General features: G+C 43.5%; 1 protein-coding gene across 1 annotated transcript in view; it reads right to left on the bottom strand.

Annotated features, from left to right (window-relative positions):
* ITGA9 (integrin subunit alpha 9) overlaps nucleotides 1–17,322 on the bottom strand; it is an 823,989-nt gene that overhangs the window by 14,544 nt on the left and 792,123 nt on the right. The gene's annotated exons all lie outside the window — the stretch shown is intronic.

Genomic DNA, 17,322 nt, shown 5'->3' with positions numbered 1-17,322 from the left:
CTGGCTCTGGCGGTGAGCCCGCATCAAAGCCGGGACATGTCAGCTGTTTCTAACAGCTGACATGTGCCCGTAATAGGCGCGGGCAGAATCGCAATCTGCCCGCGCCTATTAACTAGTTAAATGCTGCTGTCAAACGCAGACAGCGGCATTTACCTACCGCTTCCGGCCGGGCGGCCGGAAATGAGCGCATCGCCGACCCCCATCACATGATCGGAGGTCGGCGATGCTTCAGCATTGTAACCATAGAGGTCCTTGAGACCTCTATGGTTACTGATCCTCGGTAGCTGTGAGCGCCACCCTGTGGTCGGCGCTCACAGCACACCTGCAATTCTGCTGCATAGCAGCGAACATCAGATCGCTGCTATGTAGCAGAGGCGATCGGGTTATGCCTGCTTCTAGCCTTCTATGGAGGCTATTGAAGCATGGCAAAAGTAAAAAAAAAAAAGTTAAAAAAAATGTGAAAAAAATAAAAAAAATATAAAAGTTTAAATCAACCCCCTTTCGCCCCATTCAAAATAAATCAATAAAAAAAATCAAATCTACACATATTTGGTATCGCCGCGTTCAGAATCGCCCAATCTATCAATAAAAAAAGCATTAACCTGATCGCTAAACAGCGTAGCGAGAAAAAAATTTGAAACGCCAGAATTACGTTTTTTTGGTCGCCGCGACATTGCATTAAAATGCAATAACGGGCAATCAAAAGAACGTATCTGCACCAAAATGGTATCATTAAAAACGCCAGCTAGGCACGCAAAAAATAAGACCTCACCCGACCCCAGATCACGAAAAATGGAGACGCTACAGATATCGGAAAATGGCGCCAATTTTTTTTTTTTTTTTTTAGCAAAGTTTGGAATTTTTTTTCACCACTTAGATAAAAAAGAACCTAGTCATGTTAGGTGTCTATAAACTCGTACTGACCTGTAGTATCATAATGGCAGGTCAGTTTTAGCATTTAATGAACCTAGCAAAAAAGCCAAACAAAAAACCAGTGTGAGATTGCACTTTTTTTGCAATTTCACCGCACTTGGAATTTTTTTCCCGTTTTCTAGTACACGTCATGCTAAAACCAATGATGTTGTTCAAAAGTACAACTGGTCCCGCAAAAAATAAGCCCTCACATGGCCAAATTGACGGAAAAATAAAAAAGTTATGGCTCTGGGAAGGAGGGGAGCGAAAAACGAACACGGAAAAATGGAAAATCCCAAGGTCATGAAGGGGTTAAGAGGTGGGCGCCTTAAGAACTGCACATGTAAGAAGATCTAATGAAAGTAGTTTACTGTGAAAAGAGCTAGAACTGACTAATGCTTTATTCACACCATACACAAATAACAGAAGGATACAGTGGCATGTAAATGTTTGGGCACCTTTGATCAGTGCATGCAATCTCACAGAATTGGAATCTCACAGAATTTGAAAAATTTTCCAAGGAACAATAGATGAAAATCCCTTAAACAAGAACTGAAAGACTCTTGTCTGGCTACAAAAAGTGCTTACAAGCTGTGATACTTTAAAAATGGGGTGAAACTAGGTACTAACCATGAAGGTGCCAAACCTTTTGCATCAGCCCATTTACCTTTTTGTAATTTTTAATATGTAAAATATTGTAATTTTTTTTGCCTAAAATACAAAGGAAATGTGTCATCTTTAACTTTAGTCCTTATAGGGATTATTTCATCTTCAACTTGCTAAACTGTTCAGAATAACAGTAATTTTGACCAGGAGCGCCCAAACTTGTACATGCCACTGTATGCCATATCTTTTTTTCTAATACTAAAAAGTGATGCAACCCTATACCTCCTTATGGTTCCCATTCTGCTGTGTCCATTTTTCTGCTCTATAGTGTTTTTTTCCTTTACCCAAACAAAAATATATTTCTGATCAAAGATCATCCTTACATGAAAAATATCATTATTCCACTTAAATATACATTGCCCAATCGAGTATCAATATTAATTCTTTCCAGACAGACCATTTAAACGTGAAATCCTTGTAACTTGAGACAACAACTCTATGGTAAACCTTAAAACATTGTGCAAACACTTTACAGACGACTGTAGTTAATCATTACAAAGATTCAGGGCAGTTGTCTGAAACACATTTGCACAATTTTGTAAGGTTTATTTGGATGTGGAGTTGCGACTTTTCAATTTTTACATTTTTTGCTAAATAGACAAGGCTTTTAACATAAGAAACTGCTGCTAGATTTTCATTTTTTCCACCCCTTTAAGTAGCCATCTTTTTTATGTAACCAGTGGAGTACCACTAATAGCTGCAGACCACGCAGCCACTGGCCGGTATCACACTTTCAAATGTATCTGCATCTTGAATGCAGATACAGTATAAATCAATGATGGAACAAGGTGCCTTCAGCTTTCTCCATCTTAGTGCGTTGGAACTCTAAGGGGCTTCAATAGGACCAAAACTACTTGGTAAGTGCTGCAAAGTCATGAGATATGATCTCCTGTGACACCAATTTTTTTTTTTTTATAGGAAGGGTGGTGGGCCCAATTAGGACAACTGCTATGGGCCACAAGACTTGTATGCCCCAGCATGACATTTTAATACATTCATTACTAGTCCGCACTTTCAATACTTTAGATGAGAAAGCATTGCAGTCTAATGTATCCAATACTACTTATTTAGCATCTCTATAACAGAACAGGATTATTCTCATACAACATAAAAATGATACTGCTAATAAAGTGTTATTTCTTGTATTCTTGGAGACCTTCTTTTCATCTCTATTTCGGAGCTATCAAGTACATTCATGCATCTAATGCATTCCAGCAGGAGATGTGATAGTAATAATTTACAGTACAGAACTTCCATATGGTGCATATGCAGCTGAAAATAACATTTACAGCTATAAAAGTTCATCCAAGCATTCTAAGCTAAAGAGACGAAATGAACTATTCTGTATTCTATTTTGAACTCAGTTTCCTTCACCTGAAACTGGACTCAGAGGGTTTGTAAAAAGACTTGACTCCCTCATTAATGCAATGTGGCTGGGGTGCCATTTATTATTAGCCATTAATTATTTCCAGGGCAGAAATTGGGAAATGAGTCACAATAAAATGAGTAATAGGATATCCACAAAGGCAAAATCAAGGAATGCATCTTGGAATGGTTTTTTTCACAAGCACATCAGCCAAAGGAATTCAATAGAATGCCAGGAGACATAGCAGAAGCAGCTCTATTAAGGGGTTTTCAAATCAGCTTGGATTAAGTTCCTTAATAAAAAGCACTTCATATTTTCTAACATATTCTATAAAGTCCTGATTCCACACAGAATCACTGTAAAGTGTCCCATATCCCTGCTAAGAAGCTTCACTTTTTTTTACAATGGCTTCATAGCTGCTAACACCTAATCTCAGTGTGTCAGTATTCCAAAAGTTTTTACACAACTTCCTACCATAGTTATTAACATAAAAGAATTCATGGTGTGTCTAACATCCCAAGAAGCACACAAAGTTTTATAAGTACAGTATTTGACTGGTTAATTCACCAAAGCTTTACATTCCAGAATAACTTTCAGAGGGAAAAGCCACTTTTGGAACCATATTTTTGTTGTTCCAATGAATCCTGGAAAAAAAACATGAAGCCATTTTGCAAATAATCTTGGTTGAATGTCTCCTACTGTTTTAATATCTGGCTTCTTTGTTGTTTATAGTCCTGTGAGTCTACAAACAAACTCAGTGTATTCTGATTCTGCAGTCACAATTTTTTTCTGCCTGTCCTCTACTGCTTGGTAAAGATGTACAGTATTTTTTAGACAAGACAAGTGTACATGGGGTACCAATGCCCAAGCTCACTTATGCTAAGCCTATATTGGCATTGCTGGCTGAGACTGGCATGTAAACTCCAAATGTCGAAATATTTGTGTACAACTTTCAAGCAGCATGAAAATATTGTGACTTATTGATGGGTTCTACAATAGAATTCTGGCCGAAAAATATTAATAAACAGGGCTGAAAGTCTCAGAGGGACACTGATTCAGTCTTATTAAAAGTATACATACACGTGCTTCTCACTAAATTAGAATATCATCAAAAAGTTGAGTGATCTATTTCAAGTGATTATTTCTGCTTGTTGATGATTATGGTTACAGCCAATGAAAACCCAAAAGTCATTATCTCAGCAAATTAGAATAATTAACAAAAAACACCTGCAAAGGCTTCCTAAGCATTTAGGAATCCCTTAGTCTGTTTCCGTAGGCTCCACAATCATGGGGAAGACTGCTGACTTGACAGATGTCCAGAAGGCAGTCATTGACACACTCCACAAGGAGGGTAAGCCACAAAAGGTCACTGCTAAAGAAGCTGGCTCTTCACAAAGTGCTGTATCCAAGCATATTAATGGAAGGTTGAATGGAAGGAAAAAGTGGTTGCACAAGCAAGCTGGATAACCGCAGACTTAAATGGAATATAGTGAAGTGGAGAGGCACACAATCCAAGCTGCTTGAGGTCTAGTGTGAAGTTTCCACAATCAGTGATGGTTTGGGGAGCCATGACATCTGCTCATGTAGGTCCACTGTGTTTTATCAAGAACAAAGTCAGCCCAGCCATCTATCAGGAAATTTGAGAGCTCTTCATGCTTCCCTCTGCAGACAAGCTTTTTGGAAATGAAATTTCATTCTCCAGCTGGACTTGGCACCTGTCCACACTGCCAAAAGTACCAATACCTGGTTTAAAAACAACAGTATCACTGTGCTTGATTGGCCAGCAAACTCGCCTGACCTTAACCCCATAGAGAATCTGTGGGGTATTGTCAAGAGGAAGATGAGAGACGCCAGACCCAACAATGCAGATGAGCTGAAGGCTGCTATCAAAGCAACCTGGGCTTCCATAACACCTCAGCAGTGCCACAGGCTGATCGCCTCCATGCCACGCCACATTGATGCAGCAATTGATGCAAAAGGAGCCCCGAACAAGTATTGAATGCATTTACTGAACATACATTTCAGTAGTCCAACATTTCAGATTTTAAAATCATTTTTCAAGCTGGTGTTATAAAGTATTCTAATTTACTGAGATAATGACTCTTGGGTTTTCATTGGCTGTAAGCCATAATCATCAGCATTGAGAGGAAATGAAGCGCCGTCTGGGGGAGCGCTGGGGAATATGTTATGGACTGGTAATTTAGGAGCGACATGCGACTAGCTCTGAGCAGGTGGTAACTATACAGACCGCAGTTCCTGATCTTAACACAACACTAGCAGTAGCCGTGGGATGTTCCTGTCACTCCCTGGACACCTCGTCACAGCCGGAGAACTAGCTACCCCTAAAGGTAGAAACAGGAAAGCTATCTTGCCTCAGAGAAAATCCCCAAAGGATAGGACAGCCCCACATAAATATTGACAGTGAGAGGAGAAGGAAATGACATACGTAGTATGAAACAAGATTTAGCAAAGGAGGCCACTTCTAGCTATATACATAGTAAGGAAAGAACACTGTGCTAAAAACTAGTAATAAAAACTAGAAAAAGTCCACCGCAGAGATATGCAAAAATCTCCACACCTGACTAAAGGTGTGGAGGGCAAAATCTGCAGCCCAGAGCTTCCAGCTTAGCTGAATAGATCCATACTGATAAGCTGGACAAATGAGCAAAACATAGAATGTGCTGAACAATAAAGTCCACAACAAATGGACTGCAAAAGGACAAGCAAGGACTTATCTTTGCTGAACTGGACAGAGAGTCAGGGAAATCCAAAAGAGCAGTGGCTCCAAGCAGGAACAATTGACAACTGGCATTGATTGAGGAATAAGGCCAGACTACAATAGACGAGCCAGAAAGACGATCAGTGGGAGCAGCTGCTGATGCTAAATCCAACAAGCAGCTATACCACTCAAAACCACAGGAGGGAGCCCAAGAGCAGAATTCACAAAAGTGCTACTTACAACCACCGGAGGGAGCCCAAGAGCGGAATTCACAACAGTACCCCCCCCATTGAGGAGGGGTCACCGAACCCTCACCAGAGCCCCCAGGCCGATCAGGACGAGCCAAGTGAAAAGCACGAACCAAATCGGCAGCATGGACATCGGAGGCAACCAGCCAAGAATTATCCTCCTGGCCATAACCCTTCCACTTAACAAGATACTGAAGCCTCCGCCTCGAAAAACGAGAATCCGAAATTTTCTCAACCACATATTCCAACTCCCCCTCAACCAACACCGGGGCAGGAGGATCAACAGAGGGAACAACGGGTACCACATATCTCTGCAACAAAGATCTATGGAAAACATTGTGGATGGCAAAAGAGGCTGGAAGGGCCAAACGAAAAGACACTGGATTGATAATCTCAGAGATCTTATAAGGACCAATAAACCGAGGCTTGAACTTAGGGGAAGAAACCTTCATAGGAACATGACGAGAAGATAACCAGACTAAATCCCCCACACGAAGCCGAGGACCAACACACCGACGGCGGTTAGCAAAATGCTGAGCCTTTTCCTGAGACAACGTCAAATTGTCTACCACATGAGTGCAAATCTGCTGTAACCTGTCCATCACAGAATCTACACCAGGACAATCAGAAGGCTCAACCTGCCCTGAAGAAAAACGAGGATGGAAACCAAAATTACAAAAAAAAGGCGAAACCAAAGTAGCCGAACTGGCCCGATTATTAAGGGCAAACTCGGCCAACGGCAAGAAAGCCACCCAATCATCCTGATCAGCAGACACAAAGCATCTCAAATAGGTTTCCAAGGTTTGATTAGTTCCCTCAGTTTGGCCTTTTGTCTGAGGATGGAAAGCCGAAGAAAAAGACAAATTAATGCCCATCCTAGCACAAAAGGCCCGCCAAAACCTGGAAACAAACTGGGAACCTCTGTCAGACACAATATTTTCCGGAATGCCATGCAAACGAACCACATGCTGAAAAAACAATGGAACCAAATCAGAGGAGGAAGGCAATTTAGGCAAAGGTACCAAATGGACCATTTTAGAGAACCGGTCACAAACCACCCAGATAACAGACATCCTCTGGGACACAGGTAGATCCGAAATAAAATCCATGGAAATATGCGTCCAGGGCCTCTCAGGGACAGGCAAAGGCAAAAGCAACCCACTAGCGCGAGAACAGCAAGGCTTAGCCCGGGCACAAGTCCCACAGGACTGCACAAAAGAACGCACATCCCGCGACAAGGAAGGCCACCAAAAGGACCTAGCCACCAAATCTCTGGTACCAAAAATCCCAGGATGACCAGCCAACACCGAACAATGGACCTCAGAAATGACCTTACTTGTCCATCTATCAGGAACAAACAGCTTCCCCACAGGACAGCGGTCAGGTTTATCAGCCTGAAATTCCTGAAGCACCCACCGTAAATCAGGGGAGATGGCAGAAAGAATCACCCCTTCCCTAAGAATGCCAACCGGCTCAAGAACTCCAGGAGAATCAGGCAAAAAACTCCTAGAGAGGGCATCCGCTTTAACATTCTTAGATCCCGGAAGATATGAAACCACAAAATCGAAACGGGAGAAAAACAGGGACCATCGAGCCTGTCTAGGGTTCAGCCGCTTGGCCGACTCGAGGTAAATCAGATTCTTATGATCGGTCAAGACCACAATACGGTGCTTGGCCCCCTCAAGCCAATGTCGCCACTCCTCAAATGCCCACTTCATAGCCAACAACTCCCGATTGCCGACATCATAGTTGCGTTCCGCAGGCGAAAACTTTCGGGAAAAGAAGGCACATGGTTTCATCAAGGAACCATCAGAATTCCTCTGTGACAAAAAGGCCCCTGCCCCAATCTCAGAAGCGTCAACCTCAACCTGAAAAGGAAGAGACACATCCGGCTGACGCAAGACAGGGGCAGAAGTAAATCGGCGCTTAAGCTCCTGAAAGGCCTCAACAGCCTCAGAGGACCAATTTGTCACATCAGCGCCTTTCTTCGTTAAATCGGTCAGGGGCTTAACCACACTAGAGAAGTTGGCAATGAAACGGCGATAAAAATTAGCAAAGCCCAAAAATTTCTGAAGGCTCTTCACAGATGTGGGTTGAATCCAGTCATGAATGGCTTGGACCTTAAAAGGATCTATTTCTATAGACAAAGGAGAAAAAATAAACCCCAAAAAAGAGACCTTCTGAACTCCAAATAGGCACTTAGACCCCTTCACAAATAGAGTATTATCACGAAGGATCTGGAATACCATCCTGACCTGCTTCACATGAGACTCCCAATCATTGGAAAAAATCAAAATATCATCCAAATACACAATCAAGAATTTATCAAGATAATTGCGGAAAATGTCATGCATGAAGGACTGAAATACAGAAGGAGCATTAGAAAGCCCGAAAGGCATCACCAGGTATTCAAAATGGCCTTCGGGCGTATTAAATGCAGTTTTCCATTCGTCACCCTGTTTAATACGAACAAGATTATATGCCCCTCGAAGGTCAATCTTGGTAAACCAACTAGCCCCCTTAATCCGAGCAAACAAATCAGAGAGCAAAGGTAAAGGGTATTGGAATTTGACCGTGATCTTATTAAAAAGGCGATAATCAATACAGGGTCTCAAGGAGCCATCCTTCTTGGCAACAAAAAAGAATCCCGCTCCCAATGGTGACGAAGATGGCCGAATATGCCCCTTCTCCAAGGACTTCTTAACATAGCTCCGCATAGCGGTATGTTCTGGCACAGACAGGTTGAAAAGTCGGCCCTTAGGGAGCTTAGAGCCTGGAATCAAGTCAATAGCACAATCACAGTACCTATGTGGAGGAAGGGAACAGGACTTGGGCTCATCGAATACATCCTGGAAATCTGACAAAAATTCAGGAACATCAGAAGAGGGGGAAGAGGAAATTGACATTAAAGGAACGTCACTATGTACCCCTTGACAACCCCAACTAGTCACAGACATCGATTTCCAATTCAACACTGGATTGTGTACTTGTAACCATGGAAAACCCAGTACAACAACATCATGTAAATTATGCAACACCAGAAAACGACAATCCTCCTGATGTGCTGGAGCCATGCACATAGTCAGCTGAGTCCAATACTGAGGTTTATTCTTGGCCAACGGTGTAACATCAATACCCCTCAAAGGAATAGGGCTCTGCAAAGGCTGCAAAGAAAAACCACAGCACCTGGCAAATTCTAAGTCCATTAAGTTCAGGGCAGCGCCTGAATCCACAAATGCCATGACAGAGAAAGATGACAATGAGCAAATCAGGGTCACAGACAGGAGAAACTTAGGCTGTACAGTACTAATGGTAACAGATCTAGCGACCCTCTTAATACGCTTAGGGCAATCAGAGATAGTATGAACTGAATCACCAAAGTAAAAACACAGCCAATTCTGACGTCTGTATCCCCTCTGTTCCGCTCTAGTCAGAATCCTATCACATTGCATAGGCTCAGGACTCTGTTCAGAGGATGCTGCCATATGGTGCACCAGTTTGCGCTCGCACAGGCGCCGATCGATCTGAATGGCTAGAGACATAGATTCGCTCAGACAAACAGGCATGGGGAACCCCACCATAACATCTTTAAGGGCTTCAGAAAGACCCTTTCTGAAAATTGCTGCCAGAGCGTCCTCATTCCATTTAGTGAGCACAGACCATTTTCTAAATTTCTGGCAGTATAATTCTGCCGCTTCCTGACCCTGGCACAGAGCCAACAAGGTTCTTTCCGCATGATCCACAGAGTTAGGTTCGTCACACAATAATCCGAGCGATTGAAAAAATGCATCTACATTAAGCAATGCCGGATCCCCTGACTCAAGGGAGAATGCCCAGTCCTGAGGGTCACCACGCAGCAGAGAAATAACTATTTTAACTTGCTGAGTGGGGTCACCAGAGGAACGGGGTTTCAGAGCAAAAAAAAATTTGCAGTTATTTTTAAAGTTCAAAAACTTAGATCTATCCCCGTAAAACAAATCTGGAGTAGGAATTCTAGGCTCTAATGTTATGGTCTGGTGATTAAGGAGCGACATGCAACTAGCTCTGAGCAGGTGGTAACTATACAGACCGCAGATCCTGATCTTAACACAGACACTAGCAGTAGCCGTGGGATGTTCCTGTCACTCCCTGGACACCTCGTCACAGCCGGAGATCTAGCTATCCCTAAAGGTAGAAATAGGAAAGCTATCTTGCCTCAGAGAAAATCCCCAATGGATAGGACAGCCCCCCACAAATAATGACTGTGAGAGGAGAAGGAAATGACATACGTAGTATGAAACAAGATTTAGCAAAGGAGGCCACTACTAGCTAGAAAGAATTAGTACAGGACCGAACACTGTGCGGTCAGTAATAAAAACTAGAAAAAGTCCACCGCAGAGAAATGCAAAAATCTCCACACCTGACTAAAGGTGTGGAGGGCAAACTCTGCTGCCCAGAGCTTCCAGCTTAGCTGACTAGATACATACTGATAAGCTGGACAAATGAGCAAAACATAGAAAGTGCTAAACAACAAAGTCCACAACAAGTGAACTGCAAAAAGACAAGCAAGGACTTAGCTTTGCTGAAATGGTCAGAGTGACAGGGAAATCCTCAGAGAGCCATGACTCCAAGCTCAACAATTGACAACTGGCATTGAATTAGGGAAAAGGCCAGACTAATATAGCAGAGCCAGAAAGACGATCAGTGAAAACAGCTGCTGATGCTAAATCCAAGAAGCAGCCATACCACTCAAAACCACAGGAGGGAGCCCAAGAGCAGAACTCACAAAAATCCTACTTATAACCACCGGGGGGAGCCCAAGAGCGGAACTCACAACAGTACCACCCCTTGAGGAGGGGTCACCGAACCCTCACCAGAGCCCGCAGGCTGATCAGGACGAGCCAAATGAAAAGCACGAACCAAATCGGCGGCATGGACAACGGAGGCAACAACCCAAGAATTATCCTCCTGGCCATAACCCTTCCACTTGACAAGATACTGAAGCCTCCGCCTCGAAAAACGAGAATCCAAAATTTTCTCAACCACATATTCCAACTCCCCCTCAACCAACACCGGGGCAGGAGGATCAACAGATGGAACAACGGGTACCACATATCTCCGCAACAAAGATCTATGGAAAACATTGTGGATGGCAAAAGAGGCTGGAAGGGCCAAACGAAAAGACACTGGATTGATAATCTCAGAAATCTTATAAGGACCAATAAACCGAGGCTTGAACTTAGGGGAAGAAACCTTAATAGGAACATGACGAGAGGATAACCAGACCAAATCCCCCACACGAAGCCGAGGACCAACACACCGACGGCGGTTAGCAAAACGCTGAGCCTTTTCCTGAGACAACGTCAAATTGTCTACCACATGAGTCCAAATCTGCTGCAACCTGTCCATCACAGAATCCACACCAGGACAATCAGAAGGCTTAACCTGCCCTGAAAAAAAACGAGGATGGAAACCAAAATTACAAAAGAAAGGCGAAACCAAAGTAGCCGAACTGGCCCGATTATTAAGGGCAAACTCGGCCAACGGCAAGAAAGCCACCCAATCATCCTGATCAGCAGACACAAAGCATCTCAAATAGGTTTCCAAGGTTTGGTTAGTTCACTCAGTTTGGCCATTTGTCTGAGGATGGAACGCCGAAGAAAAAGACAAATTAATGCCCATCTTAGCACAAAAGGCCCGCCAAAACCTGGAAACAAACTGGGAACCTCTGTCAGACACAATATTCTCTGGAATGCCATGCAAACGAACCACATGCTGAAAAAATAATGGAACCAAATCAGAGGAGGAAGGCAATTTAGGCAAAGGTACCAAATGGACCATTTTAGAGAACCGGTCACAAACCACCCAGATAACAGACATCCTCTGGGACACAGGTAGATCTGAAATAAAATCCATGGAAATATGCGTCCAGGGCCTCTCAGGGACAGGCAAAGGCAAAAGCAACCCACTAGCGCGAGAACAGCAAGGCTTAGCCCGGGCACAAGTCCCACAGGACTGCACAAAAGAATGCACATCCCGCGACAAGGAAGGCCACCAAAAGGACCTAGCCACCAAATCTCTGGTACCAAAAATCCCAGGAACCGGCCAACACCGAACAATGGACCTCAGAAATTACCTTACTTGTCCATCTATCAGGAACAAACAGCTTCCCCACAGGACAGCGGTCAGGTTTATCAGCCTGAAATTCCTGAAGCACCCACCGTAAAACAGGGGAGATGGCAGAAAGAATCACCCCTTCCCTAAGAATGCCAACCGGCTCAAGAACTCCAGGAGAATCAGGCAAAAAACTCCTAGAGAGGGCATCCGCTTTAACATTCTTAGATCCCGGAAGATATGAAACCACAAAATCGAAACGGGAGAAAAACAGGGACCATCGAGCCTGTCTAGGGTTCAGCCGCTTGGCCGACTCGAGGTAAATAAGATTCTTATGATCGGTCAAGACCACAATACGGTGCTTGGCCCCCTCAAGCCAATGTCGCCACTCCTCAAATGCCCACTTCATAGCCAACAACTCCCGATTGCCGACATCATAGTTGCGTTCCGCAGGCGAAAACATTCGGGAAAAGAAGGCACATGGTTTCATCAAGGAACCATCAGAATTCCTCTGTGACAAAATGGCCCCTGCCCCAATCTCAGAAGCGTCAACCTCAACCTGAAAAGGAAGAGACACATCCGGCTGACGCAAGACAGGGGCAGAAGTAAATCGGCGCTTAAGCTCCTGAAAGGCCTCAACAGCCTCAGAGGACCAATTTGTCACATCAGCGCCTTTCTTCGTTAAATCGGTCAGGGGCTTAACCACACTAGAGAAGTTGGCAATGAAACGGCGATAAAAATTAGCAAAGCCCAAAAATTTCTGAAGGCTCTTCACAGATGTGGGTTGAATCCAGTCATGAATGGCTTGGACCTTAACAGGATCCATTTCTATAGACGAAGGAGAAAAAATAAACCCCAAAAAAGAGACCTTCTGAACTCCAAATAGGCACTTAGACCCCTTCACAAATAGAGCATTATCACGAAGGATCTGGAATACCATCCTGACCTGCTTCACATGAGACTCCCAATCATTGGAAAAAATCAAAATATCATCCAAATACACAATCAAGAATTTATCAAGATAATTGCGGAAAATGTCATGCATGAAGGACTGAAATACAGAAGGAGCATTAGAAAGCCCGAAAGGCATCACCAGGTATTCAAAATGGCCTTCAGGCGTATTAAATGCAGTTTTCCATTCGTCACCCTGTTTAATACGAACAAGATTATATGCCCCTCGAAGGTCAATCTTGGTAAACCAACTAGCCCCCTTAATCCGAGCAAACAAATCAGAGAGCAAAGGTAAAGGGTATTGGAATTTGACCGTGATCTTATTAAGAAGGCGATAATCAATACAGGGTCTCAAGGAGCCATCCTTCTTGGCAACAAAAAAGAATCCCGCTCCCAATGGTGACGAAGACGGCCGAATATGCCCCTTCTCCAAGGACTCCTTAACATAGCTCCGCATAGCGGTATGTTCTGGCACAGACAGGTTGAAAAGTCGGCCCTTAGGGAACTTAGAGCCTGGAATCAAGTCAATAGCACAATCACAGTACCTATGTGGAGGAAGGGAACAGGACTTGGGCTCATCGAATACATCCTGGAAATCTGACAAAAATTTAGGAACATCAGAAGAGGGGGAAGAGGAAATTGACATTAAAGGAACGTCACTATGTACCCCTTGACAACCCCAACTAGTCACAGACATTGATTTCCAATCCAGCACTGGATTGTGTACTTGTAACCATGGAAAACCCAGCACAAGAACATCATGTAAGTTATGCAACACCAGAAAACGGCAATCTTCCTGATATGCTGGAGCCATGCACATAGTCAGCTGAGTCCAATACTGAGGTTTATTCTTGGCCAACGGTGTAGCATCAATACTTTTTAAGGGTATGGGACTCTGCAAAGGCTGCAAAGAAAAGCCACAGCGCCTAGCGAATTCTAAGTCCATTAAGTTCAGAGCAGCGCCTGAATCCACAAATGCCATGACAGAGAAAGATGACAATGAGCAAATCAGGGTCACAGACAGGAGAAACTTAGGCTGCACAGTACTAATGGTAACAGATCTAGCGACCTTCTTAATACGCTTAGGGCAATCAGAAATAGCATGAGCAGAATCACCACAGTAAAAACACAGCCCATTCTGACGTCTGTATCCCCTGTGTTCCGCTCTAGTCAAAATCCTATCACATTGCATGGCCTCAGGACTCTGCTCCGAGGACGCTGCCATATGGTGCACCACTTTGCGCTCGCGCAGGCGCCGATCAATCTGAATGGCCAGAGACATAGATTTGCTCAAACCAACAGGCGTGGGGAACCCCACCATAACATCTTTAAGGGCTTCAGAAAGACCCTTTCTGAAAATTGCTGCCAGAGCGTCCTCATTCCATTTAGTGAGCACTGACCATTTTCTAAATTTCTGGCAGTATAATTCTGCCGCTTCCTGACCCTGACACAGGGCCAACAGTGTTTTCTCAGCATGCTCTACAGAGTTAGGTTCGTCATACAATAATCCAAGCGATTGAAAAAATGCATCTACATTAAGCAATGCCAGATCCCCTGACTCAAGGGAGAATGCCCAGTCCTGAGGGTCACCACGCAGCAGAGAAATAACTATTTTTACTTGCTGAATGGGGTCACCAGAGGAACGGGGTTTCAGAGCAAAAAACAATTTGCAGTTATTTTTAAAGTTCAAAAACTTAGATCTATCCCCGTAAAACAAATCTGGAGTAGGAATTCTAGGCTCTAAGGCCGGAGTCTGAACATAATCTTGAATACTCTGTACTCTTGCAGCAAGCTGATCCACACGAGAAAACAACCCCTGAACATCCATGCCCGCATCTAAATCCTGAATCACCCAGAGATTAAAAGGAAGGAAAAAGACAAAACAGACTAAAGAAAAAAAAAAAGGCTCAGAACTCTTTTTCTTTTCCTTCTTTTGAGATGCATTCAGCTCATTTTTGGCCAGTTGTACTGTTATGGTCTGGTGATTAAGGAGCGACATGCGACTAGCTCTGAGCAGGTGGTAACTATACAGACCGCAGATCCTGATCTTAACACAGACACTAGCAGTAGCCGTGGGATGTTCCTGTCACTCCCTGGACACCTCGTCACAGCCGGAGATCTAGCTACCCCTAAAGGTAGAAATAGGAAAGCTATCTTGCCTCAGAGAAAATCCCCAATGGATAGGACAGCCCCCCACAAATAATGACTGTGAGAGGAGAAGGAAATGACATACGTAGTATGAAACAAGATTTAGCAAAGGAGGCCACTACTAGCTAGAAAGAATTAGTACAGGACCGAACACTGTGCGGTCAGTAATAAAAACTAGAAAAAGTCCACCGCAGAGAAATGCAAAAATCTCCACACCTGACTAAAGGTGTGGAGGGCAAACTCTGCTACCCAGAGCTTCCAGCTTAGCTGACTAGATACATACTGATAAGCTGGACAAATGAGCAAAACATAGAAAGTGCTAAACAACAAAGTCCACAACAAGTGAACTGCAAAAAGACAAGCAAGGACTTAGCTTTGCTGAAATGGTCAGAGTGACAGGGAAATCCTCAGAGAGCCATGACTCCAAGCTCAACAATTGACAACTGGCATTGAATTAGGGAAAAGGCCAGACTAATATAGCAGAGCCAGAAAGACGATCAGTGAAAACAGCTGCTGATGCTAAATCCAAGAAGCAGCCATACCACTCAAAACCACAGGAGGGAGCCCAAGAGCAGAACTCACAAAAATGCTACTTATAACCACCGGAGGGAGCCCAAGAGCGGAATTCACAACACTCTAAGGCTGGAGTCTGAACAACATAATCTTGGATAATCTGAACTCTTGCAGCAAGCTGATCCACACGAGAAAACAAACCCTGAACATCCATGTCCGCGCCCAAATCCACCCAGAGATTAAGAGGAAGGAAAATGACAAAACAGACTAAAGAAAAAAAAAATGGCTCAGAACTCTTTTTCTTTTCCTTCTTTTGAGATGCATTCAACTCATTTTTGGCCAGTTGTACTGTTATGGACTGGTAATTTAGGAGCGACATGCGACTAGCTCTGAGCAGGTGGTAACTATACAGACCGTAGTTCCTGATCTTAACACAACACTAGCAGTAGCCGTGGGATGTTCCTGTCACTCCCTGGACACCTCGTCACAGCCGGAGAACTAGCTACCCCTAAAGGTAGAAACAGGAAAGCTTTCTTGCCTCAGAGAAAATCCCCAAAGGATAGGACAGCCCCCCACAAATATTGACAGTGAGAGGAGAAGGAAATGACATACGTAGTATGAAACAAGATTTAGCAAAGGAGGCCACTTCTAGCTATATACATAGTAAGGAAAGAACACTGTGCGGTCAGTAATAAAAACTAGAAAAAGTCCACCGCAGAGATATGCAAAAATCTCCACACCTGACTAAAGGTGTGGAGGGCAAAACCTGCAGCCCAGAGCTTCCAGCTTAGCTGAATAGATCCATACTGATAAGCTGGACAAATGAGCAAAACATAGAATGTGCTGAACAATAAAGTCCACAACAAATGGACTGCAAAAGGACAAGCAAGGACTTATCTTTGCTGATCTGGACAGAGAGTCAGGGAAATCCAAAAGAGCAGTGGCTCCAAGCAGGAACAATTGACAACTGGCATTGATTGAGGAATAAGGCCAGACTAAAATAGCCGAGCCAGAAAGACGATCAGTGGGAGCAGCTGCTGATGCTAAATCCAAGAAGCAGCTATACCACTCAAAGCCACAGGAGGGAGCCCAAGAGCAGAATTCACAACAGGAATAGTCCTGTCGGCAGGTAAGGGGAGTTACAAGCGGTCCATCTGTAGCAGCTCTAGCTGTATTCCCCCAAGGGAGGGATGGAGTGTGAAGAAAAAAAAATTGCAATGCAGTCTGCAGAGCGCTCAGATGAAAGTCTTGGTGGTTGTGGATTAAAGGTTTTTATTTTCTTCACCACTGGCCCCCTGCGACTTTCATCTGAGCGCTCTGCAAAAACTGTGTTGCAATTTGTTTTTCTTCATAATCATCAACAGTAACAGAAATTAACACTTGAAATAGATCACTCTGTTTGTAATGACTCTATATAATAATTGAGTTTCATTTTTTGTATAGAAGAACTGAAATAAATTAACTTTTTGATGATATTCTAATTAAGTGAGAAGCACTTGTCTAGGATTTGCCTGCACTTAAGATCAAAAATAAATGTAGTTGGAAATGTTAGTATGTAAAAAATGTAAAATGTAAAAAAAATTTGCAGCAGGGCCCGCATTTTACTACTAGTTCACATATATGTATCGCTCCAACTTTTCACTTTTATGTTTATCGGAAAATGAGGTGAAGCAGCCCATTACTTGAAATGAAAATGAAAACTAAAA

The sequence above is a fragment of the Ranitomeya variabilis genome, chromosome 6 (assembly GCF_051348905.1).
Source record: "Ranitomeya variabilis isolate aRanVar5 chromosome 6, aRanVar5.hap1, whole genome shotgun sequence".
Taxonomy (NCBI): domain Eukaryota; kingdom Metazoa; phylum Chordata; class Amphibia; order Anura; family Dendrobatidae; genus Ranitomeya; species Ranitomeya variabilis.
This window is presented reverse-complemented; position numbering and strand designations above follow the sequence as displayed.